The following is a 25,763-nucleotide window of genomic DNA, read 5'->3' on the forward strand; positions in this document are numbered from 1 at the left end:
CCTTTGAGGCGGGATAGATCAGGAGATGCAGGAGGGAGTGGGGGTTCGATGAGGCCTCCACGGAGAGATGGATCAGGTGGTGCAGGTACCAGTGGTGGAGTAGGTAGGGGTGGTGGTGGTATAGCATCTGGCCAGAGTGGCATTTGAGAGAGCATTTTTGCATACATGTATTGTATCATTGTCTATTTTTGGACTGTATCTTGGATGGCTCTCGGTAGCTGATTTTTGTAGACTTCATTGTACTCTGATATATGAGATGATATATATGAGGAGATCCCATATTGTGATGATTATGCATGTGATGATGTATGGATGTTTATGCATGATGATGATTTATTGCTGAGATGGATATGTGTATATGTATGCATTGATGATATGTTTCTTTTTATGCATGTTTTTATGATGATTTATGATGTTGTATACTGACATATGAATGCAGGGTTATATAGATATGATGTATTTGATTTGTGATGTAATGCTTTATGTATGGAATTCCATGATGATGATATATGCTTATGCTTGATGCATGAACAGGATTTTTGATGTTTCCTATTGCAATGTAATGATGAGATGATTTATGTGACGATGTTTGAATGAATGATGTTATATATGAATATGCATCTAGATGTGTTTTAGATGAATGTAATATGGATAAACAAAATGCAAAGTACAAATGTTTATATGATGATGTGTTTTAAATGAATGCATATGGATAAACAAATGTAAAGTACAAGTGTTTATATAATAATGTGTTTTAAATGAATGCATACGTAAAATGGATATATGAAATGGTATGAACCAATGTTTTGTAAACAAATGGTCTTATGAATCTAAAATGCATTAAATATGAAAGTGGGATGATACTATAACTAATATTTGTAATAACTGTACCTTAATACAATTAAAAAGAGGATAATGAATGCGATGTGAAATGAATCCTAAAATGAACATAATAAGATGCTTATTAATGAATGAATGAATGCACTTTGTAACTAAATGGATAAAGGGATGTGTGTAATAATAAGTTGATAAGATGATAATGGATAATTGACACTGGATGAAATGTTTAGTAAATGATTTAAAACAACCAAAGACAATTTGATCCCATGAATGAATCTAATTATTTATGATTGATGTAATGATGAAAATGATTTTTAATGAAAACTAATGTCAATAATGAACTATATGCAATGTTTTAAGTTTAAAAATGACATGAATGGACATAATGCAAGATGCACCTAAATGCAATGATGATATTGCCATGAGGAATGCAAGGTTTTTAAGACTTTGCATGATGCACTGATGATGTATCAGAGTACTCGGTCGTGATTGTATCCAAGACCAGCTTTTATTAGTCATTCATGTAAAAGCCTACATATGAATGAATGAATGGATGGGTGAGATGCAACGGAATGCAAGATAGAAACAGATGAGGTGAAATGACGATCCATAGTGCTCTATTTTCATCATTGAGCTTTAAAATGTTGGAAGAGAATACAAGCATCTTGACATAATGATTCAAGATGACCTGAGTATTCCTTACATGGATTTTATATAGCAAGTTAATACAAGCAACTTGATATAAGGGATCAAGTTGACCTGAGTATTGCTTGCGGAACAGACAAGGATTATCTCCTTTCATGCATGACTTGGATCGTCCTCCTTGATCTTAGGCTGATCATATCCTGAGACAAGTGCATACCGTACTAAGAGATAACACCTTTATCCAGTTTGGATGAGGTAGGAGGAACCAAAGGAAGAGCATTGTACCTGCAAACAAATAGTATATACATAAAGAATAAAGAATAAGGATCCTTGGTAATGGTTCATGCCCATATGGTCGAGGTATACGTTGTAGTCAGCAAGCCGTAGTGATCTATGACTGTATTTGGCATAAGATCACGTAGCCTAGTGAACTTCCCACGTAGACACCATTAGTACATGCCCCAGAACTTCATCAGAAATAATGCGCAAACGATACAAAACAATGCTAAAAGATTCCGATATAGATAAACAATTGATTGTACTCACAAATCAACCAAGTATTTGATAGCCTAACAGAATTTTCGTGTCAAAGAAAATGTCATCTTGTCTTTGTTTTGGTAAGGAAGGATGCATCCTTGTTTAAAGACAGGTTTGGATTGTTGAAGTTGATTGTGTTGGTTTGATTGGTAAATGGTCAGTGTGTGAGTAGTTGTCAATGTTTATTTTGTATCTGATCGGATGAGTATGTACAAGGTGTTGCCATGTTTTTGTTTATTTTCGATGGGTTTTGCGATGTTTTTTGGATTTTGTGAAACAATTTTGAATGTTTTTGGTATTTTGAGAGTCATTTTTGAATGTTTTTGATATTTTTTGATGATTGCCTGAATGAAGAGTGTAATGATATATAAGACAATGTAGAATCCACTTCCATCACTAGGGTAAGGGTATTGCCCCTAGTTTGTAGACCTGACTATGAAAAGGTGGGATGCTAGACGCATGGAGTACTTTCTTAATTGTAGATCAAATAACAAGCCATGGTTGGGATGGATGGATGTATGTGTGCATGAATGTGATCGCAACGAGCCTGAAAGATACTGGAGCCATTGCCTTTACGAGTGGCGCCTGTTTGCCAGGTTTTCACCATCGTACTTACCCAAGGTGCCACCGGAGTGTTTGTTCACCGTTTGGATGCATGATTTTTCTTTACTTTTTTGAATGTTTTTGTATTTTCTTCAGGACATTTTCTGAATGTTTTTGGTATTTTTCTGATATGTAGGGGAGCCTGATGCTCTGTACACCTTAGGTATAAAACCGTTTGAGGTGCATGCTATTGATTGGATCTGCGAGTGGTTCTCCATCTGATGTAGCCAACGGATATGCCCCGGACCCGAATACAGCAGTGACAACATATGGGCCCAGCCAGTTTGATTCAAACTTGCCCTGATGTTCTCTGTTTGGTTGGTTGCGAGGATTCTCTCGTAGAACAAGATCACCTACCTCAAATGTACGAGGTCTAACTCGGTGATTGTAGCTTCTGCTCATGCGCTGCTGATAGGCTTTGAGGTGATTGTATGCAGCTTGTCATTTCTCATCAAGTAACTCTAAGTCCTGAAGACGGGATACTCTGTAGGCTTCATCATCGATGAGATTGTGCAAAGAAACCCGTAATGATGGTATCTCGACCTCAATAGGCAAGATAGCTTATGCACCATAGACCAATGAATAAGGAGTTGCACCTGTAGGGGTTCGAATGCTAGTTCGATATGCCCATAGCGCTGGATTCAATTGAACATGCCAATCACGACCGGCATCATTGACTGTCTTCTTTAGGATTCTTAATATGTTTTTATTGGATGCTTCGGCCTGACCATTGCCTTGTGGGTAATAGGGAGTGGAAAAGCGGTGTTGGATATGAAATTTCTCACAAAGTTCACGAACATCCTGATTTTTGAAAGGAAGACCGTTATCTGTGACGATGGACATGGGTACACCATACCGGCAGATGATGTAGTTGAGGATGAATGAGGCGATCTGCTTGCCGGTGACTTGGGTAAGTGGAACAGCTTCGATCCACTTTGTGAAATATTCAGTGGCGGTAATAATGAATTTATGGCCATTGGATGAAGATGGATGAATCTTACCCACAAGGTCAAGGCCCCATTGACAAAAAGGCCATGGTGTTGTGATTGGTTGCAGTTCCTATGCTGGTGCATGTATCAGGTCACCGTGAACTTGACATTTCTTGCATTTCCTGACAAAGTAGTAGGAATCCTTTTCCATAGATGGCCAATAGTATCCAGCTCGCTTGATCTTCTTGGCTAGTGATGGACCACTTGAGTGAGTCCCGCAAATTCCTTCATGTACCTCTTCCAAAACCTTTGTTATCTCACCTTGTTCCAGACATCGAAGGAGAGTACCATCAAGACTGCGTCGGTATAGGGTTTCGGCAATAATGGTATATCAAGCAGTTTGGCGAATGAAGGTTTTTCGTTGGTTATTTGATTGGTTGGGAGGAAGGGTGTGATCGTGGAGATAGGTGTAGAACTCACCATACCATGGGGATTCAGAACCGACAAGGTGACATATCATTTCAGATTTGGGGATATCATAAGCGGGGATCCAAAGCTATTCTACCAAGAACTCGTAGCGTGTTGAATTTTGTGGAAGATCTAGTAGAGATGCGATGGTAGCCATAGCGTCAACAGCTCGATTCTGATCTCTTGGTATCTGCTCAAAGGTGATAGTAGTAAATGATGTCTTTAGAGTGTCCACCATTTGCTTCTATGGCATGAGTTTATCATCCTTGGTTTGATATTCATCTGTTGCTTGTCGAATGACTAGTTAGGAGTTGCCATATACTTGTAGTTCTTGTAATTTCCATTGTATGGCTAACCTGAGTCCTGTGATCAAGGCCTCATATTCTGCTATGTTGTTTGTGCATGGGAATGTGAGCCTGTAAGACTTTGGGATACTATCACCTTGGGGTGTGATAAACAGAATGCCTGCCCCCGAGCCATGCCTAGTGTATGAACCATCAAAGTATAGTTTCCATGGTTGTGCTGTTGTGATCATGAATATCTCTTCATCTGGAAAATTGGAAATGAGAGGATGATCGCCTATGAGTGGTGCATCGACCAACTGATCTGCAATAACTTGACCTTTGATAGCTTTACGGTCCACATACTCGATGTCAAATTCACTTAAAATCATCACCCATTTGGCCAAGCGACCTATCAATGCTGCTTTGCTGAGTAAATACTTGAGTGGATCAATCTTTGCAATGAGTTGTACCTTGTGTGTTAACAGATAGTGCCTCAATTTTGTGGCTGCTAAGATTACTGCTAGGCAAGCTCGCTCAATAGGGGTGTAATTGAGTTCATAGCCCACCAGTGTGCGAGAGATGTAGTATATAGCACACTCTTTACCTTCTGCATTATGTTGTGCCAGTAGCACACCCAATGCTGTACTTGTTGCTGAGATATAGAGTAACAACGGTCTACTTGGATCTGGTGGCATCAACAATGGTGGATTCATGAGATAGTCTTTAAGCGTCTGAAATGCTTGTTGGCATCGGGCATCCCACTGAAAGCATATGTTCTTGTGTAGCAGGTGTGTGAATGGGTGACACTTATCAGCCAATTGTGCAATGAATCTTCGAATGGATTGAAGCCGTCCTTGTAGTGTCCTTAGCTGACTGATATTCTTTGGAGGTGGCATGTCCATTATTGCCTTAACCTTTGCTAGATCGACCTCAATGCCTTTGCTCGAGACAATGTATCCTAGAAGTTTCCCGGAGGTTACTCCAAAGACACATTTCTTTGGGTTGAGTCGAACATGATATTGTTCCAGTCTATCAAAGATTTTATCTAAGATGTGAAGATATCCTTCTCTAGTAAGTGATTTTGCTAGTAAATCATCCACATAATCTTCCATCATAGTATGCATCATGTCATGGAAGATGGTGGTCATTGCTCTTTGATAGGTCGCTCCTGCATTCTTTAGACCAAAAGGCATTACATTCCAGCAGTATGTGCCCCATGGACATGTGAAGGTTGTCTTATGTTGGTCCTCTGGTGCGATCTTTATTTGATTGTATCCTGAAAAACCATCCATGAGTGAAAGCATGGCATGTCCTGCTATCAAATCCACTATGATGTCGATATTTGGTAGAGGGAAGTCATCCTTAGGACATGCCTTATTTAGATCTCTGAAGTCTATACAAATGCGGATGCCTCCTTTTGGTTTGCCAACTGGCACAATGTTGGAGATCCATTCTGCATAATCAATTGGTCTAATGAAACCAACATCCAGGAGTTTCTTGAGTTCTGTTTTGACTAGCACGGCAATCTGAGGATGCATTTTACGAAGCTTTTGTTTGACAGGTTTGGCTACTTTTGCTACTGTGAGATGATGCATAACTAAATCCGGATCAAGCCCAGGCATGTCTGCATATGACCATGCAAAGTTGATCTGACGCTGCTGGAAGAACTCTATGAATTGAGGTTGTTCCTCTGGAGTGAGAAGAGATGCCAGATGTATGATATGAGGGTTTTCAGGAGTCCCCACATTGTATTCTTTGGTTTCCTCGATAAGAATCGTTGATCATTCCTGTTGTGTACTAGCAGGGAGAATGTCAAACCCTTCATCCTCAAGCGCCTCAGAGAGGTTTTCACCATTGGATACGCTCTTTCTTTTTACTGTTGTCGGATCAAACAGTGCCACAGTGTGGTTTTCACTAGAAGATCCATGTTTTAATGTTATATTTTTGCAGCTGAAGGGTTTGGCATCCGCCCCGAAGTATGCTGCGCTATTAAGTTGAATGGCAAATCCAGCTTTGTGATCCCCGCTTGGTAGATTATCCCTTAATTCCAAAAAGTCAATGATAGCCTCATCGTTTTGGAAGAGGTCAAGACATGGGGGATTTGGTTGGCTCGATTCGATGAGTTCAGGGTGGATAATGGGCATTACTTCATCAATTAGATTAAGTTCGTTAGAGGTATCAGTGAGGGTTAAGACAGTGTGGTGAAGGTCGTTGATGGTACTCTCCCTGTCAGAATCAGGCGTAGGATGAGACGTAGGGTCTGTGGAAGATGTTTCCAGCTCAAGTACCCAAGTGGTCTTTATCTGTGCTTCTCCGTAAACAGGGATGTCTTTGCGTGGTGGAGGTGGTGTTGTGTCTTCCTCATCTGAAGTGTTAAGCTGTACAGAATCAAATTCCCACTCATGTGAGTCGGTCTCTGAATCACTTTCCAGCATCCGATTGCTATACCATACTGGGATGTCTTTGGAGTTAAACACGGCAGGTGTGATTGGTTTATGTATCTTTGTAGTTTTCGGTGCTGCAGGAACCGTGATGGGGTTTAAAGGATCTGGTATAGGAAGTATCGGCAGTGTTGCCTCAGTGGCTTCTGTCGGAATGGCTGGTGCCATAGATGCTGCTACGGGTTCTGATATAGTTGCGGCTGCTATTGGTGTTATTGATGGGATTACTGGTTCGTTTGGTGGGATGATTGGTATTGTAGATGGTTGTGGTGGGTTTGTGAGCCTCGATGGGGTAGTGGGGATAGTGTTTGATGGTGCTTTGATTATGAAAGGTATCCTCTTTGCAGTAGGTGGGCAAAATGGTTTGCTAGGTTTTCCTTTGAATCTGAGTTTAGGAAGGATCTCTTTTTCAAAACCTAGGCCTGTATTACCTTTGGGCTTGAATTCTGGTAGCAGAGGTTCATGTCATCCTTGTTTGCAATATCCCAAAGCACTTTGACCATCATATCCCATTCTTTGCATAATGAGAAGGCCTTTGCCATACTGTTCCGTAGGAAGTGTAACTTGCGGTTTGTCAGTGGTGATGGGATCTTTATAGATCCATTCCGCTAGGTCCTCATCTTGTGTCTCTTTTTCTTGACTCTTTCCAAGGATGAAAGGCGTTAAGGAACATGCAGGCGTGATTAGTGGTTGCTGGAGTAACTGTTGTGGTTTACCATGTGTTCTAGGAGAAGTGGGCATTTGTCCCACACAAAAGAGCTGACTCAAGTTGTATTCTCCAGGACCTTCCTCTGCGACTTTCATCTTAAGCTTTTCTTGCTTGGGTATAGGAGTGTTTGAACTGGCAAGAGAGGCGGGATTTACATATGATGTGGTGGAAATGGCTTCCCTATTATTAGGAACAGTAATCTCTGGTTGATGGCTGATATTATGGCAAAATGCAAAGGGATTTGCATCGCCCAGGATTGTGATCTCTGCACCATTATGTGGGAACTTGATACATTGATGGTAGGTAGATGGAACGGCTTTCATGGCATGTATCCAAGGTCTCCCTAATAATAGATTATATGGCAGCGGAAGGTCCAGAACCTGACAAATGATGTGCTTTACCACAGGGCCCACTCGGATTGGTAGTACCACAGCTCCTTTGGATGAACGCTCTGCATCATCATAGGCCTTGATGGTGATCTTCTTGCGAGGATCCACTGATTCTATTGCATATCCCAATGCTGTGACCAACTGTAGTGTACAAATGTTTAGGCCTGCTCCATTATCGATCAAGACTCGCTTGATCCTGTGTTGGTTGACAAAGCCTTCAATGTGTAGTGAAGCATTATGAGGTTGTTGGAAGGAAGAGTTGTCACTTTCAGAAAAAGTGAGACAAGGTGATGACTTTAGACTTCCAACCATGGCTTGAAATTGGTCCGTATTTAGGTTTGCAGGGACTGACGCCTCTTGGAGTGCTTGATCCAAGATAGTTTTATGAGAGGGTGACAGACGCAAAAGCTCCAAAATGGATATAAGCGCAGGGGTTTTGTCTAATTGTTCCACAAGATTGTACTGCTTTGGAATGGAGGTGGTGCCTTGTGGAGCTGCCTTTATGGTGACCTTGCCACGACGTGTAACAACATTGCAATTTGAGGTGGGATTTTTGAAGGTGATAGTTGCAATTTGTTCACTGGCATCATACAGGTGATTGACAGTGTAATTATACGCAGCTTGCGTATAATCAGTGGTATCAGGACCTCGTCTGGAAGTGGAAGGACCCCTTTGATCTTGCGATGGAAGTGGATTCTTGAACATCTGATGATCATTATTGGTTGTTTTTGGGTCATGCCCTTCAATTTCAATTTCTCCTCGGTCAATAAGATCTTGAATGAGATCTTTCAATCGGTGACAATTACTTGTCTTGTGTCCTCTTCCTTGATGGAACTCACAGTGTTCAGTATCTCTCCACCATGCCGGTTTGACCTGAGGCTCATAGTTTGATAGCTTAGGTAGAGTGACCAAATTTTGAGAGAGGAGTTGTCGCAACACTATTTCAATGGGTTCCCCTAAGGGAGTGTATGTGCGTTTTTGTTTTTGTGGACGAGATCTTGGTTCATCATGAGATGTGATGCGACCTTGATTAGGAGGAACATTTGTGTTATTTTGAGGTGGAGGATTTTGTCCTGCAAATCGAACCACAGGTTGTGCATTTTGGATAGTTCGAGCATCCACAACCCCATCATTGATGATATTCTTATTCTTGTTCCAGAAGTTTGGTTTATCACTATTGAAGCGCAGGCGAGGACCATCTTTGGGTTCATTAAAGATTTTGATGAGTGCCCGTTCACATTTTATACCCTTGGTGATCATATCGTTAAAAGAGTCTGTGTCTTTGACATCCAGGTGAAATTCCATTTCTTCGTTTAAGTTGGAAATGAAAATTTCCACTAGTTCTCGTTCAGGTAACTGAAGAGAACGTCTGCTAGACATTTGGCGCCATCGTTGCAGGAATACTGAGAATAATTCACCTGGTTTTTGTTTGGTATTGCATAGATCAGCCATGGTGATGTCGCGTTCAATATTATAAGAGTAATGAGATAGGAACTTCTGGATGAGTTCCTCAAATGTTCTAATGCCACCTGGTAGTCGGGAAAACCATGATGTGGTTGTTCCTCCCAAGCTTTGGGGAAAAAGGCGCATTAGGTATGTGTCCTCATAAGCCACTTCAAGACAAGCGGAATGAAATTCTCGGACATGATCACGAGGATCTCCCTTTCCTCTATATTTTTTGAATTTTGGTGTTTCGAACCCGCGTGGAAAGGGTGGCATATAAAGATTCCTATCAAACGGATAGGGACAGATGTCGTTAAGTGAAAATTGATTGGTCTTAACACCACTATGAAGTTGTTGGGCGAGATTCTCGACTTGTTGCCGCAACATCTCCATTTCATTTGGAGGAGGAGGTGGTGGGTTACCTCGAGGAATGTTATATCTGGTGTGATTTCTACCTCTTTCCTCCTCATGGCGACTTTGTCTTTCTGATGCTTGTCTTAATTGGGCAAGATCAAAGTCCGAGGGGAGTTTGGCTCCTTCTTGAGCGAGTTTTAAGAAGTGAGCATCCGCATTGCTCCTTAGTATTTCATCAAATAATCTGTTAAAATGAGGGTTATGCTGAACCCTTTCGATTGTTGAAGGAGTGGGAGTACTTGGGTTTTCGTCATATATATTTCCTCCAAGTGCTTCTTGAAATTCATTGAGATTTTCCTCTTCTTCCTCAATTTCTATTTCTCGTCGCCTTGATCGTGATCGGGTTTGAGCCATTTTGTTTATGAGTTTTGTTTGAAGTTGATTGAAGATGATGATGAGTTGGTGATGAAATGAAAGATTGATGGTTTGGTGATTTGTGTTGTATGTAGGTCTCTAACACTTTTAAGGTAGATGTAACCAAAATTCCTTCTTTAAATTGCTTGCTTGTTTTGATGAGTTTGGATGTGATAAGGTGTAGAGAAATCTGAGATGTGTTATAGATTTTGACTACCTAGCAATGAGAGGATTCACTCATGAACTAGTTTTAACCTGCGTAGATGTGTCTCTTAGGATGAGCTTATCCTAGATGTAGAAACAATCTAAAAAGTGATGTGATGTGTTTGATTTCAAGCAATATCTAAAAGAGAACTTGGGACAAGAACCTCTTAATGTTTTGAGAGTTGGGACGGATTGATGATGGAGTGATGATGTATGAGTGAGATGATGGACGAAAATGTTTTCAACTTCAATAAAAACTTTGTGTTACAAATGGGACAAACTCTATCTCTTCCCTTTCGGGCGTTGGTGGCACTTCTCGAGCTGTGTTGTAGGTGATACAGATGTTGGGGAAAAAGTTGGGATTAATCTTTCCTCCTTGATTTTTGTGATAACTCAGAGCTCTATATTGCATAAAAGCTCTGCGGTTCAATTATTCTGAATCAAACTTGTTTGTTTTATCTTGAAGGTATAGACGCATGCGATGTAGAAAGACTCTATGGGAGACAAAGATTTGTCGATTGATATAGAAGAATTTCCTCCTTTTGATTAAAGCCTTTGAGCTCAATGGTCTTCTTGTCAAGTTGATATTCTGATGACAATTCTTCTTTCGCAAGATGTGAAGAATGGTCATAAAAGTTGTGACTCTGTGTTGTTTGCACTTTGTTTTTGATGTTTTTGGTTGTGTTGACAGATGTTGGATGAATACTTTGTTTTTGGGATTGATTTTCTGATTTTTCTTTTTTTGACAAGAAAACAGAGCAAGCATACAAATACAAAATTGTAGCCTCAAAGGCACAAATGAGTATGGGTCTAGGTTAACCCAATCCTTGGACTTGTTTTTGACCCTTCCTTTAGATTTATTTTAAGGTGTAATTCCAAAGCCTGAAGTCGGCTCAATTTGCACTAGGTCTGTAAAACGAACACACTTCAAACACTCTTTATCCCTAAGGTCAAATGGCCAGTTGTGATAAATTTAGCCCACATCTTGATATTTCTTCGACTTTGGTACTACATGCCTTATGAATCCCGCTGTGGCAGGTAAGGATGTGATATACTAAGTCTTGCACGAGCATAACAAATAGATGATCCCTATGATGGGGGAGTCACCACTTTTATCAAGCCACAAGTGACTTTTCAAAAAGCTATGTTTCTACTCAAGGAAATATGTATGGCGAGTATCTTGGGAGCAAAACCATCTATGCTCTTGCACTAAATTATACCTCAAATATCCTCAATCAATAGAACAGGTGGGCTACTACTTAAAGGTGTTTAGTCATGTTCGATGTTTTTGGACATAAGTTCATTCTGCAGTGACTCACTTAAGAGCCTTGTAACTGGTGGTGGGGCCCATTTGTCCTTTCGGCCAGTTACACTGTAGGAACAGCTATACCCAAGGCTACAGCTTTCGCTCTCACCTGATTTCTATAGCGGCTCGAAGGATTTACCACTCGAGGTCATTCCCAAGAGTATCGATCCCTTGGCAGGCCTCTCTTAAAACGATAAAATGTGAGTGTTACTAACACTTTTCTCTTGCACCTAGGACCACGAGAGCCAAGGGAGAGGATAGTGTGTGTTAGAGGTAGGACCACTCGACTGACCTTTGTGCACAAGCATGCCAAACACCAAATTCACTTGTTCTTTTTAATCCAGCATTTTGCAAATGTGATCTAACTATTTGGAGATGTTGCTCCAACAGCCATGGTGTTTGTTTTATCTTCAAAGGCAATGTGTTTTGTAATCTAGAATTCGAAAATCCTAGTCAACGTAATGAAAACACGTTTGCTTGAAGTAAAATTGCTTGCAAAATTGAGACAAGTTGATTGTGAATTTTATTTGCACCAAAATTTTGAAGTGTGGATTGTAAATTTTAGGTCCGAATTGATGCAATGAAATCAAAGTTGTGTTGTTAATTTTAAGCACCAAAAGGAAAATGAGGCCTAACTAGAAAACAATGAATTTTTTTTTTTTTTTTTTTTTGTTTTTAAGTTCTTTTTAAGCACTTAAAGGACAATTTCGTGATTCTTTTATAGTGAGTTGTTTAACCTACGTGAACAAAAAACAAGTTAGTAAAAATTGGTGTTCACGGGGGGGCTTCCACAAGCCTAAAATATTCAAATTTTCAGTTACAAGTCAATTTAGACGACACTCTGTCGCAATAGCGCTAGTCTGTGTTTTTACAGAAGCGCTAATTTACATAATAGCGCTAGTCTGCGTTGAGCAGAAGCGCTAATTTAACCGGTAGCGCTGAAAGAGTAGAAATGACAGAAAGACAAAAGCGCTATACTTTTCCCAATAGCGCTAGAAGAATCCCAGAAGCGCTAAAACAATTTCAATAGCGCCGAAACTTTTACAATAGCGCTATTTTAACAACAATAGCGCTAAAATAAAAATTGTCGGTAGCGCTAGAACGTGTTCAATAGCGCCGAAGCGCGACCTGTGTGGCAGTTTCAACAAGAAAAAATGTTAATTTTCAAAAACAAATCAGAAGGTTGCGTGTTCGATTCACGTCGGGTTCACCAAATGATGCCCTCCTAAATGGCACAAGGTTAGTCTATGATCAAAGAACACAAAAACACACAAAACATTAGTGTTAGTCAATCTAAAATTAAACATATGAAGGCATACCAAAAGAGACACAAAGAGACATGCTAATATATCTAATAAGTAAAACAAAGATCATGAGACATCTCCAACTGCCTCTTAGCATGGCCTTAGCTTCTTCTCCCTTGTTCCTCTCCTCTCCAAGTTCCAAAACAGTGTAGCTCTCAGCAGCTTTTTGCACTATGGATGCTTATGGAGGATTGAGATTGTAGTATAGCTCTCAATGTGAAATGAAAAGCTAATACTAATCTATTGATGCTAAAATGATTGATTTTACCAAAAAGACAAGATGTTTGATTGATTATGCTAAGAATGCTCTCTAAAATGTCTATAGCTTAGATGCATACAAGTTTTTCAGGATCTGGATTATGAAGGAATGGGCTCTATTTATAGGAAAAATGGAGCAATGGATGGCCAGGATTGAATGGTTTAATCAAGGGTCAAGCTTGAAAGTTGGGAATCCATGTGCACAATTGACACCAATGAAATGGTGACAAATGTCAACATAGGGTTGGATTGAAAGAAGAGGTTGGAGGCATTAAAGGCCTGAGAAGACCTCATGGTTATCTAAAGACTAAGGGTCAAGCCTAAATTAGGATTACCCACTGGATTAGGAGTTAATCCAAGGATAAACCTTTGTGCAAATGATTAAGAGATAATCATGGTCAAAGCATTAAAGGCTTGATGAGACCCTTGGGTTGGGTAGAGGTTGAGTCAAAACAAATGTTTTAACCATGTGGGAGGGTTGAATTAACCATTAATGGTTATTGGAGACTTTGGGGGATTAAGTGGTTGAAAGTTGGAAGCCTTTAATGGCTATCAAAGAGTTTGAGGATTTAGTGGTTGAAGGTTGAAAGCCTTTAATGGTTATCAAAGACTTTGAGGGTTTGAGAAGTGACTTCCCTTTGCTTAGGAATGTGACAATATTTAGGGGATGGATTAGACTAATTAGGAAGGGGTTAGAAGAATCTAGAAGGGGATTAGATTTTGCAAGTGGATTTGGTGGGTAGGGAAAATAGGATTTTATTTAAAATAAAAATTCATTTATTTCAAAATGTGTGCAAGTTGCATTTATAGGAAAATGCAAGTGGGGTGGGGATAATGATTTAAATAAATGTTTTATTTAATTTATTTAAAAGAGGAATAGGGGGATATAATTAAATAAATTGATTTTATTTATTTAATTGAATGGAATTTGATTTAATGAATTAATTAAAATAAATTGAATATTTATTTAATTAATAGAAGAATGTTTAGAGATGAATTAATTAAATATTAATTTAATTAACTGATGGCTAGTGGATTTTTAATCAAATAAATACGAAATATTCATTTAATTAAAATGGATAGATTTGTGTGACTACACTAATTATGTAACCAAATGGGTGGAAGCATGAGCTATGACACATGCAAGAGATAATAAAGTGGTTGAGTTTCTCTATGAAGAAATATTTACCAGGTATGGAGTTCCAAGAGAAATTGTTTCAAACCAAGGACCACAGTTTACTTCCACAATGATTGTAGCATTGGTTAATAAATACAATATAAGGCACAGGAAGTCTACCCCATACCATCCACAAGAAAATAGATAAGTAGAAGTCACAAATAGGGATCTAGAAGCCATTCGTACTAAAAAAGTAGTTGTTCATAAAAAATATTGGTCTCAAAGACTTCTTGAAGCCATTTGGGCATATAGAATAACATGGAAAACACCAATTGGTTTTACACCTTTTGAAATGGTGTATGGAAAAGCAGCAATGATGCCTATTGAGTTTGAACACAAAACTCTAAGAACAACTCTACAATTGAATATGACACTTTTTGAAGCACAAAAAGACCATATTCAGCAATTGAATGCTTTGGATGAGTTGAGAAAAATGGTTGTCCAACAAACAGAACCTATTCAAAACCAAAGAGCTAAGTGGCATGATAAGTACATAAAGGAGAAGAAATTTCAAGAAGATGATTGGGCGTTGCTGTATGATTCTAGATATAAGGATACTATGGGAAATCTGCAGACAAGATGGTTACGCCCATATGAGATGGAAGAAGTTTTAAAAAATGGAGCAGTTCGCTTGACCACTATTGATCTAGTTTGATTCAAGCTTTTAGTAAATGGTCATCGACTACGCCTGTATCATAAGCTTGCAACCAAAGAACAATTCCTGTAGGAATTCACTAGTCAAGATCAAATATCAGTTCCTACAACAACTGAAGGAAGCATTCAGGGTGCAGTTCCTGCAGCTTCTGCAGGGAACGTTCCTAACACTCAATAATTCTTCAAGCATCATTTCATAAAGATATTTCCATGTCTTATGGAAATATTATTCTCCATAAATATTTTTTCCGTCCACATCATCCCACTTCATTTTTTTATCTATCATTTCATTCATTTCACCATTCTTTTGGCTAACCGTTTCATGCAACATTTATTCGCATGACTGCAAGTATGTACATAGCTTATTTTTTATTAATTATGCATTTATTATTTACTGTGATTATTGCCTATTTCAAATCCGCATACACTTCCCTCTGTCCTTTCTTCATGTGTGGACATGTGTCAAAATAAGTTGGGGGTGTTTTATGGTATGATTTCCAAGATTAGTAATTATCTGTCCTTGTCAGTAACTTGATTTGATTGCCTACCATCATTCTCTTTAATAAGATATTCTTTGGTATGAGTGAGCAATGAATTCTGTCACCGGAACTGGAAGTTGTGTGTGTGAAAAAGTGAAATAAGTCTCTGTAAGCTACAAGACACAACACTTCAATTAAGTCATTACATGTATGGTTAGACAGATATAAATATGAATAATAAAACCATAACAAATTGACTAATTTCCTTCTAAAAGATGCGAGTATAAGATTGCTCTCAGATTTTTATAAGCAATACCAGTGACTAGACTACACCAAGACGAAGGATTTAATCTATATGAGCATGAGATTAAGCTAAATGGATGTAAGATGGATGAAAGATTCAAGTGAAAAAAAGATTCAAGCAATATGAGTACAAGCAATATGGATTCAAGCAATATGGATTCAAGCAATATGGAGTAAACAAAATATGCAAAAAGCTAAACTATGATGCAAATAATCTCAAGAAAAGCAAGCACAATATATTCAATGACTCCAGAGCAAAAAAGTGTATAATAAAAAATCTCCAAGGTGATTTGAATGAGAGATGAAGGCTGAATTTATAGAGAATCACAAGAGATATCAAGAAAAAAAGCACAATTTAGGATTAATTGAAATAATTGAGAAATCAGATTCAGTTAACCTTGAGATAGATTCCAATTATAGTTTAATTGAAATGCATTCAGATAAGAAGTTCAAGTTGCATTAGAAATAAGATTTAATTAATTCCATGCATTTATAATAAAAATAGGTAATTCTTTGATTTATTCAAGAAAAAAGTCTTTTCAATGCAACTGAACTTCTTTTTCTCAAAAGCTTTGAGTTCCAATTTCAGAGAATGATTAAATTCCTTTTAATTGCTTTTCTGATTTCAACTTCAAGTTCTCAATTTAGAAGAAGAAATAATATCTCAAGTTTGATTTTTCTCTCAATTCAATTCTTTTATTTTATTTTCAATTTAACTCTTGCTTTGTGATTAATTCCTCTTTTGTAATAAATTAATTCTTTTTTTATGATTAAATGGCAAATATATTAATTAATAAAATATGCTAGGATATTTAATAAATTAAAATAGGATAATAGATCAAAATGATATTCTTGGAATGACTCAATTAATTAAATAAATATTTAATTAATATAGAATAATTGATTTGCCATGTAATACTTGATGATTAAAGAATTAATAATGTGCTCAAGATTGATTTAATTGCCTTTGGTTAGGACCTTGGTGATGTTGTCGAGATTAGGGGCCCATGGTTTAGGTGACCAATTTTAGGGTATTACATTTGCCCCTCTTTGAATTAATGTGCGAGCAACGCATTGGTTCAAAGAATAGTTGATGTCTAGGAGATACCAGTTTTGAACTTGATTGATCATGAACCAGATGAAGAGCAAGGTGTTTAGCTTGATTTGAAGCGATGAAGCTGAACAAAGTTGATTAAAGTGATACCAATCCCGAACTTGATTGAACTAGGAACGATAGAGAGAAAAGATACCGAACTTGAACTTGATTGATCAAGAAGCAGATCTTACTGATCTAGAACTTGATTGAACTAGACATGGTGAGTGAAGATAAAATCAATCTTGAACTTGATGGATCAAGACACGATGAACGAAGATAAACTGTCCAGCTTGATTTGATGCGATGTAACTGAACACCTGCTTAGATTGAGCGTGTGATCAAAGATACTCTTTAAAATTTTGATTGAGTTTAAACGAATAATTAGCTTGATGAAAAGAGATGAAACTGATTAACATTAAGAGACTGATTAAAATGCAAACAAATATCAGCTTGATTTGAAGCAATGAAACTGATATGCCCCTAGCGATTGATTTGACTCAGATGATCGAGAGATCTCAACTTGACATGAAGTGATGAAGCTGAGATGCCCCTTAGCGATAATAATTTGATTTTCTTTAGTTGAAAAAAAGTTTTGCTCGATTTTTGATGAGGATTTGAAAATTTTCTCGACTGTGAAGATGTGAGGCCATAAGGTCATATGAGTATGCCCCCTCGGGAGAGAAATCAAAAGATAGCGAGGGTACATGATTATAGGCAATTGTTGGCGATGATAATGACTTGAGCACAAATGATTCAGAGGAATATTTAAAGATTTGGCAATGACTGATGAGAAATTGAGCGCAAAGTTGATTTGTAGAATTGAAATTGAGATTCAACATTGATTCATTAGAAAATGAGCACGAATTGAAGAAAGAATTGAGATTTTAATGAAAAGCGTTAAGTGGTCCAAAATGTATTGAAATTCACTATGAGAATGGTCTCAGATTTTGATTGTGATCTCAAAAATGGAATCAGGACGGGCAAATTAGCTAAGGGTACAATTTTCATGTCCATCGGAGCAAGTTGAAAAATTAGGGTTTTGGCTATATATGGGATAAAAGTGTCATTTTCAATTCATTTTAACCCTCCAAGTTTGAAAATTCAAAAATCCTTATGTGAAGAAAAATGGTGGCTCCCACACAAGAGCATCGATTTGAGTGCCAGAGATGTCATAATCGACCTCGAAACTATGAGCCAACGGTAAGTGATCGATCTTAAGCCTCTTAATCATTTCATTTTTTTATTTTTTTGTTGTTTTTTCATTTTTTTACCTTTCAAAAGTCGGGTCATGTCATTTTGTCGTGCAAGGCAGGATCCTGTCTCGTACAACAAATTGATTAAGTTTGTTTTATCATTTAAAGTCACTAGTTTTGTCGTCCTGCATACACCCTTATGTCATATGAGAACCTTCAAAAGAGCCCATTTTGTCGTGTTGTAACTAGTATTGTGTTGTATCAATCTTTTGTCATCCTAGGCCTATTCCTGACTCGTACAAGTTACTGCCTCTGTGATGTTTTGTCGTTTGAAAAACAATAAGCATTTTTGAAGGAGAAAACTTGAAATTTTGATTTTGTAGTTGATGTAGTTGGATTCGCGTGATGTTTTACTTCTCTTATAGGCTAATTTGAAATGTTTCCTAAAGCACCGTTGTTTGATTTTTGCAGGTTCGATTTCCCCACGTGTTGTTCAGATGTGTATATCCACCGACCATGACATTAGTTCATCTGTTATCTGATGTTGACCGGGCACATATAGATTTGTGCGGATTGACTCATCTTCTCGAGTTGCCTAAAATCCGTGTGAATCATGGTATGCTCACTGCATTAGTTGAGAGGTTCCATTTAGAGCATAACACATTTCATTTACCAGTTGGGGAGATGATGATCACTCCCGAGGACGTATATAGGAATCTTTGTATCCCTTTTGCTAGGGATAAGGTAGATTATGATGCAACACAACGTCCTGGGCTACTAGCTATGAGATAGGTATTTAGGGATGCAGACATTCTGACACGTTCTATCAGTTGGGACGTGATGATGACTAGGTATAGTGAGGAGGTTCCACTGGCTTGCATCTTGGCAGGTTTCATCGACTGCTTTCTTATGCCAGATAGGGGACATAAGGGGTTTTTCTATGGATGGGGCAGGATGTTGGAGAGACTTATGGAGCACCCCCAGAGATTAAGCTGGGGTTCATGTATATTGGCACACATGTATCACGAGATGCATGAGATTGTATATAGGGATGGGAAGATTATGGCTGCAGAAGTTTTGATTTTACAGGTTTGGGCTTGGGAGCACCTCCCATTATGCAAACCGATTGTGGATGACACCAAAGATCCACAATAGCTAATTGTTTATAGATATAGTGGATACATTACTTAGCCCCATCTGGGCAAGACAAAGTATTGGAGACGACAGTTGGATGATTTGGTAGTTGTGATATGGAGACCGTATGGGGGTCTGGAGCCTTGGGATGATTGGAGAGCTATGTGCAGGGACCTATTCATGACCCAACCTCTCATAGGCAGATCACAGACAATTATTGAGTGCTTCGTTGTATCTTGGGTAATGAGGCAGTATGGTAGACCTCAAGGGATCTCGCATGAGTTTACTGCATATGCGTGTTATGCAGATGAGGAGAGGTGGGGATGGGCATTGAGGCTATCATAGACCATAGGCATGTAGGACCTGACTGGGTTACAATGACTGAGATGGGATTACATGGATGATATTGCAGATGCGAGGGTATTTCCCTAGTATAGGGATTAGTTCCAGCAACATCCTTTCCTGAGATTTACTGATCCAGCAGAGCAGGCACCTCTGATAGAGGAGGTTGAGGATGATGCTCCTGCATAGGGACAGGGACCGAGAGCTGAGGCTCTGAGGCAAATAGGTGGTGATCTTGGCACTAGAAGCAATAGGGTGCCAATTGGTGGTAGGCAGCAACAGAGAGGAGATGATGGATCCCTAGGGGTTGTTGGCATGAGACTAGGTGGAGCTAAGGTGACAGAGGGTGGAGGAGAGGAGGAGAGATGATCAGAGTGGAGTTGAAGGTGGATATGGAGGCGGAGATGTAGGGGGCGAGCCTGCGAGGGAGCAGGGAACAACTGATGCAGCACAGTCGATGAGAGAACACTTGGCGGGTCTACAGTCATAGTTGATAGTGGCACAGACTCAGCTGGCGGAGCAAGACCGACAGCTAGCAGAGCACACTTTGCGGCAGGAGGTACTCCATCAAATGAGTTGGGTAGCCTACTATGTTGTAGTGTATAGCATAGCGGTTCCAATAGCACAACAGGTTGTACCCTACTCGCAGTATATGGCTTGATTTGAGGGAGCTCGGGCACCTAGGTAGGATCTTGGTCAGCAGGCTCCACCTCCTCCACCACCTGGTGATGAGGGAGAGGCAGAGATCTAGATTTTTTTGTTGTGTAACTCTTAGATTTTTTTGTAGACACACCCATTTTTTGTAGCCCTTATGATTCTTGCTCCGATGGGAGTTTGTATATGTCATTGACATTATTTTGTACCCCGAGATATTGATGATTATATATACAAGATCTTGATTTGACTTCAATGTACTTGTGTCGATTGATTTATGAGATACTTTCTATATGCTTTATTCTATATGTATGCATATCTTTTCAATATGGATGTAATGCAAATGAATATAGATATTTTTTTTGTTTCTTTTCAAATGCAAATAAATGATGAAAATGAGTATCTAGTAATGCAAATTTTTATTTTTCTATGCAATAATATGAATGTATGAATCTATATAAAATGCTTATGTATGCAGCTAACATCTCAATACACAAGTACTCGATCGGAGAAGTGATGAAAAAAAGACCACTTAGCTAAGAAATGATGATGCTTCCAACTCTCATTCAAAAGATAAAGAGATCATTACCATACTGAAATCACTCTAAATTCACAAAATGCATAATGAAATGCAAAATGAGATGCAACCTAAACCTAGTCACTAGATTTGAAATGCTTAAGTCTCATCACTGAGCGTTAACATGCATAGCAGGAAGATTAGAGTTCCTTTCTTTTCATGTGTAATATTAATTATCTTGTCCGCAATGACCCTTTTTTCATTCATATCCTTGGACAGATTACGCAAGGACCCAGATTGCATGATAAAGAAATTCCCTCAAAATAGACAAAGAAATGATGTGAACCTCCCTATAGCATACAAATAAGTGGAGTCGAGGTATGTATGGCGATTTCACCTTGATGTGAAGGCTCTTATCAAATACACCCAGCTGATTAGATGTTTCCAAATCATCTGAATCATTCCTACACGCAGAAAACAAAGAAAATATTATGCCCTCAATCCTTGCTCCTCTTAGTCAACATAGACTTCCTTGAGTTACTCAGAGGGAATAATAATCGAAAACCAATATGAAAGACAACACACAAAGAAAGATTTCATGCATATCTCAAATTGTTTAGTGATTGTTTTCAGTTATGTTGTTTTGCTTGTGTACTTAGTGATAAAAATCTTCAGTTGTCAAGAGACAAGTGACTGACTCAGATTGGATGACCAGATTTCACTGACATAAAGTTGACTTGGTTGACACTACTTAGGACATGTAATGTGTTCTGTCAATTAACCTAAGACTAGGACATTAACCAGTTTCAAGCCATGATAGTTCCAACAAACTAGGATGTCACAAAAGTGACTGAAATATGTACAAGTGAATGCAATTATGCATAAAAGCGGGAAATGCCAACGTTGCATTGATAGATGGAGCGCTCGAGTACAAGAGGCACTTGTTTGCCAAGTTTTCACCTGCTTGGCAAAGATCTTCTTTTTCTTTTACCAAGGTGCCTGTTTACCAGGTTTTCACCAAGGCATTTTCTCTCTTTTTCCTTTTTTTTCTTTTTTTCTTTTTCTCAGGACTTTTTATGATTTTTATGATTTTTTTTTAGGACATTTTTCAGTTGTACAGGTTGTTGGAGAAGAGAATGCTAAGAGAAGAAATTTTTCAAATGGATGGTGTTAATTGGTTCACAGAGTTGTTCTCCTTCCGATGTTGAGAGCTGATAGGTACCAGAGCCAAAGACTGTAGTAACGATGTAGGGACCCAGCCAGTTGGGTTCAAACTTCCCTTTGTTGTCTCGAAACTGTTGATTTTTTAGGATTTTCTCTCAGAACTAGGTCACCAACCTGAAATCCTTATTGTTGAACCTTCTTGTTATATCCTCTAGACATTCTCTTTTGATACACTCTGAGATGATCAAACGCCACTTGCCAACGTTCATCCAGCAATTCGAGTTCTTGCAATCTAGATATTTGGTAGTCTTCATCAGTAACAAGACCTTGCAAAGAAACTCTTAAAGATAGTATTTCCACTTCAATAGGTAATACTGCTTCGGACCCATACACCAAAGAAAAAGGTGTAGCCCCAGTAGGTGTTCTAATACTTGTTCTATAAGCCCATAATGCAGGATTGAGCTGCAGATGCCAATCCTTCCCAGATTTGTTTATTGTTCTGTGTAAGATAGTCAACAAGTTTTTGTTAGATTCCCCAGCTTGTCCATTACCTTGAGGGTAATATACGGATGACCAGTGTTGTTTAATTTTGAATTTCTCATATAGCTCGTCTAAACCTTTACTCTTGAATTTTCCACCATTGTCAATCATGATGGATGAAGGTATCCCATACCTGCAAATGATATGGTTTAGGATAAACAGAGCTACTTATTTACCTGTTGCTTTGATGAGCGGAACCGCTTCTACCCACTTAGTGAAATACTCAGTGGCAGTTATGATAAACTTGTGTTCGTTGGATGATGCAGGATATATCTGACCAATGAGATCAAAGGCCCATTGTTGAAAAGGCCAATGTGTAATGAAGGGTATGAGATCCCTAGCTGGAGAATGTATGAGATTCCCATGTAGCTGACACTTCTCATAAGTTTTAGAAAACTTTATAGCATCCTTCTCCATATCTGGCTAGTAGTAGCCAGCCCGTAGTAGTTTCTGAGCTAAAGTAAGACCATTCAAATGAGAGCCACAAATACATTCATGGACTTTCAATAATGCATGTTTAGACTCTTTAGTTTCTAGACACCTAAGCAATGTACTATCCAAACCTCACCTAAACAAATCATTAGCAATAATGACGTACCGTGAAGCATTTCGGGTTAGGTTCCTTTTCTCATTATAGGTAAGATTTTCTGGGATAATTTGGTCACACAGATAAGAGTAAATGTGGTTGTAGTGGGATGAGTTATGCCCAATGATAGAACATACTATCTGGGACTCAGGAGAATCATAGGCAGGGTAATTTAACTCTTCCACCAGGAATTCAAAGCAAAAATTAGACTCTTGTAACTTTGGTATGGATTCCAAGGTGGCCATAGCATCTGCTGCTCTATTTGCTGATCTGGGAATCTGTTGGAATGGCACAAAAGAAAAATACTTCTTGAGATCATCAACCATTCTCTTATAAGGCATTAGTTTGTCATCTCGAGTCTGATATGTATCATTTATTTGATTGATGACTAGCTAAGAATCTCCATAGATGTGTAGTTCAACAACCTTCCATTCGATAGCTAGCTTGATCCCATTTACCAGAACTTCATACTCTACAATGTTGTTTGTGCAAGGGAAAAGAATCTTGTAAGCCTTTGGGATTGAATACTTTTGAGGAGTAATAAAAAGCATTCTAGCACCAGAACCATTTTGAGTGAAAGACCCATCAAAGAACATCTTCCAGGATTGTTGAGTAAGGTGCATTATTGATTCATCAGGAAACTCTATATGCAGTGGTTGAGTGTCTTCAAGTGGAGCATCAACAAGTTGATCTGCAATTACCTATCCCTTGATGGCTTTGCGTTCCACATATTCAATATCAAACTCTGTAAGGACCATGACCCATTTTGCCAATCTTTTGATAAGTGTTGCTTTGTTGAGAAGATATTTGAGCAGATCAATCTTAGCTACTAGCTTGATGGAATGTGCTAACATGTAATGTCTCAATTTTTGTGATACAAAGACTAATACCAAGCATGCTTTTTCTATTATAGTGTAGTTCATTTCATAAGACACTAATGTTTTGCTGATGTAAAATATAGCTCTCTCTTTTTTATTTTCATCCTATTGCGCCAGAAGTGCCCCCAATGATGAATCAATAGTTGATATGTATAAGATCAATGGTTTACCCTAAATTGGTGGCATCAATATTGGTGGATTGGATAGGTATTCTTTGATTTGTTGAAGGCGTTGTTCACATTCTCGATCCTAGTTGTATATTACTCCTTTCCTTAATACTTTTGTGAAAGGTTGAGCTTTGTCTGCCAGCTCAGAAATAAAGTGTCTGATTGATTGGAGACGTCCCTGTAAACTTCTCATTTGATTGATGTTCTTCAGAGGAAGCATTTCCATTATATCTTGGACCTTCTTAGGATCAACCTCGATTCCATTCTTTGAAATGATGTAGCCAACTAGTTTACCAGATGTCACTCTGAATGCACACTTTTTTGGATTTAGCCGGAGTTTGAATTTTTCCATTCCATCTAGTATAGGGCCTAGCTCTTGAATATGTGTGGATCTCTTCATAGTCTTCACTAAAGTGTCATCAACATAGTCTTCCATATTCTTATGCATCATATCATGAAAGATAGTTGTTACCGCTCTTTGGTAAGTTGCTCCTGCGTTCTTTAGCCCAAATGGCATGACATTCTAGAAAAAGGTTCCCCATGCATAGGTGAAAGCTATCTTTTCTTGATCCCCGGGAGCTATTTTGATTTGATTATAGCCAGAGAATCCATCCATTAGTGAGTACATCTCATACCCAGCAGTCATATCGACTATCATATCAATGTTTGGCAATGGAAAGTCATCCTTCGGACAAGCTTTGTTGAGATCTCTGAAGTCTATGCAAACCCTAATAGATTTGTCTGCCTTTGACACAGGTACTATGTTTGAAATCCATTCCGCATAGTCTATAGCTCTGATAAATCCAGCTTTTAGCAGTTTTTCTAGCTTAGCCTTGACTAGCAATGCCACGTGAGGGTGCATCTTACAGAGTTTTTGCTTGATTTGTTTAACTCCTGGTGTGATAGAAAGATGGTGCATGATAAGATCAGGATCCAGGCCTGGCATATCAAAGTACATCCATGCAAAATTGATCTTCTTTTCTGAAAAGAGAGGAGTGAAATCTTTCAATTCTTCTACTGATAAAGATTGAGCTAAGTGAATGATGTGTGGTGTCTCTTGACTCCCAATGTTCACTGGCTGAGTTGGCTCAATCAATTTAGAAGACCTTTCCTAAAAATGACTTGGCAGTATATCAAGTATCTCGCCTTCAAGTGCCTCAGAGAGGTTTTCACCCTTAGGTACGTCCTTTATTTTCTCTTTTTTAGATTCTGACACCACCACAATGTGGTTTTCGCCATCAAATCTTTTATTTTTATTTTTCTAATTTTTGCGACTAAGATACTTGATATCTGTTTCAGTCATGTTTGCACTCTGTTTGCTGGTGGAAGAGTCCATGGGTTCAACTGCATTGAGGTAATAGGCTGGCGTATAGTCATTGGAAAAAGTAGTTACATTAATGGGTTGGTCTTGTAGACTATAGTCAATTAATTCAGGATGTACCAAGGATAGAGTGTGGATAGGTTTGAGGGAGCTCACGGTATTATCATCACAACTGTGAATCAAAAAGTCAAGTTCTAGAAGACTACCTTGCGTAAATGTCTCGAGACTAGGAAGAGTCAGAACATGATTATTAAAGTGCACGTTAATATTTAGTTGACCTAATCCAATAGACCTACTTGTAGCATCATTCTCTATGCTAGAATGGACTTCATATCGTGGTTCAATAGTAACAAGATTAGTAGACAGATTCTCATCATTTACATCAGATGATACAGAGTTTGATGTTGAGTAAACATTGTCATAAATAGGA

This window comes from Cryptomeria japonica, chromosome 2, assembly GCF_030272615.1.
Source record: "Cryptomeria japonica chromosome 2, Sugi_1.0, whole genome shotgun sequence".
Taxonomy (NCBI): Eukaryota; Viridiplantae; Streptophyta; class Pinopsida; order Cupressales; family Cupressaceae; genus Cryptomeria; species Cryptomeria japonica.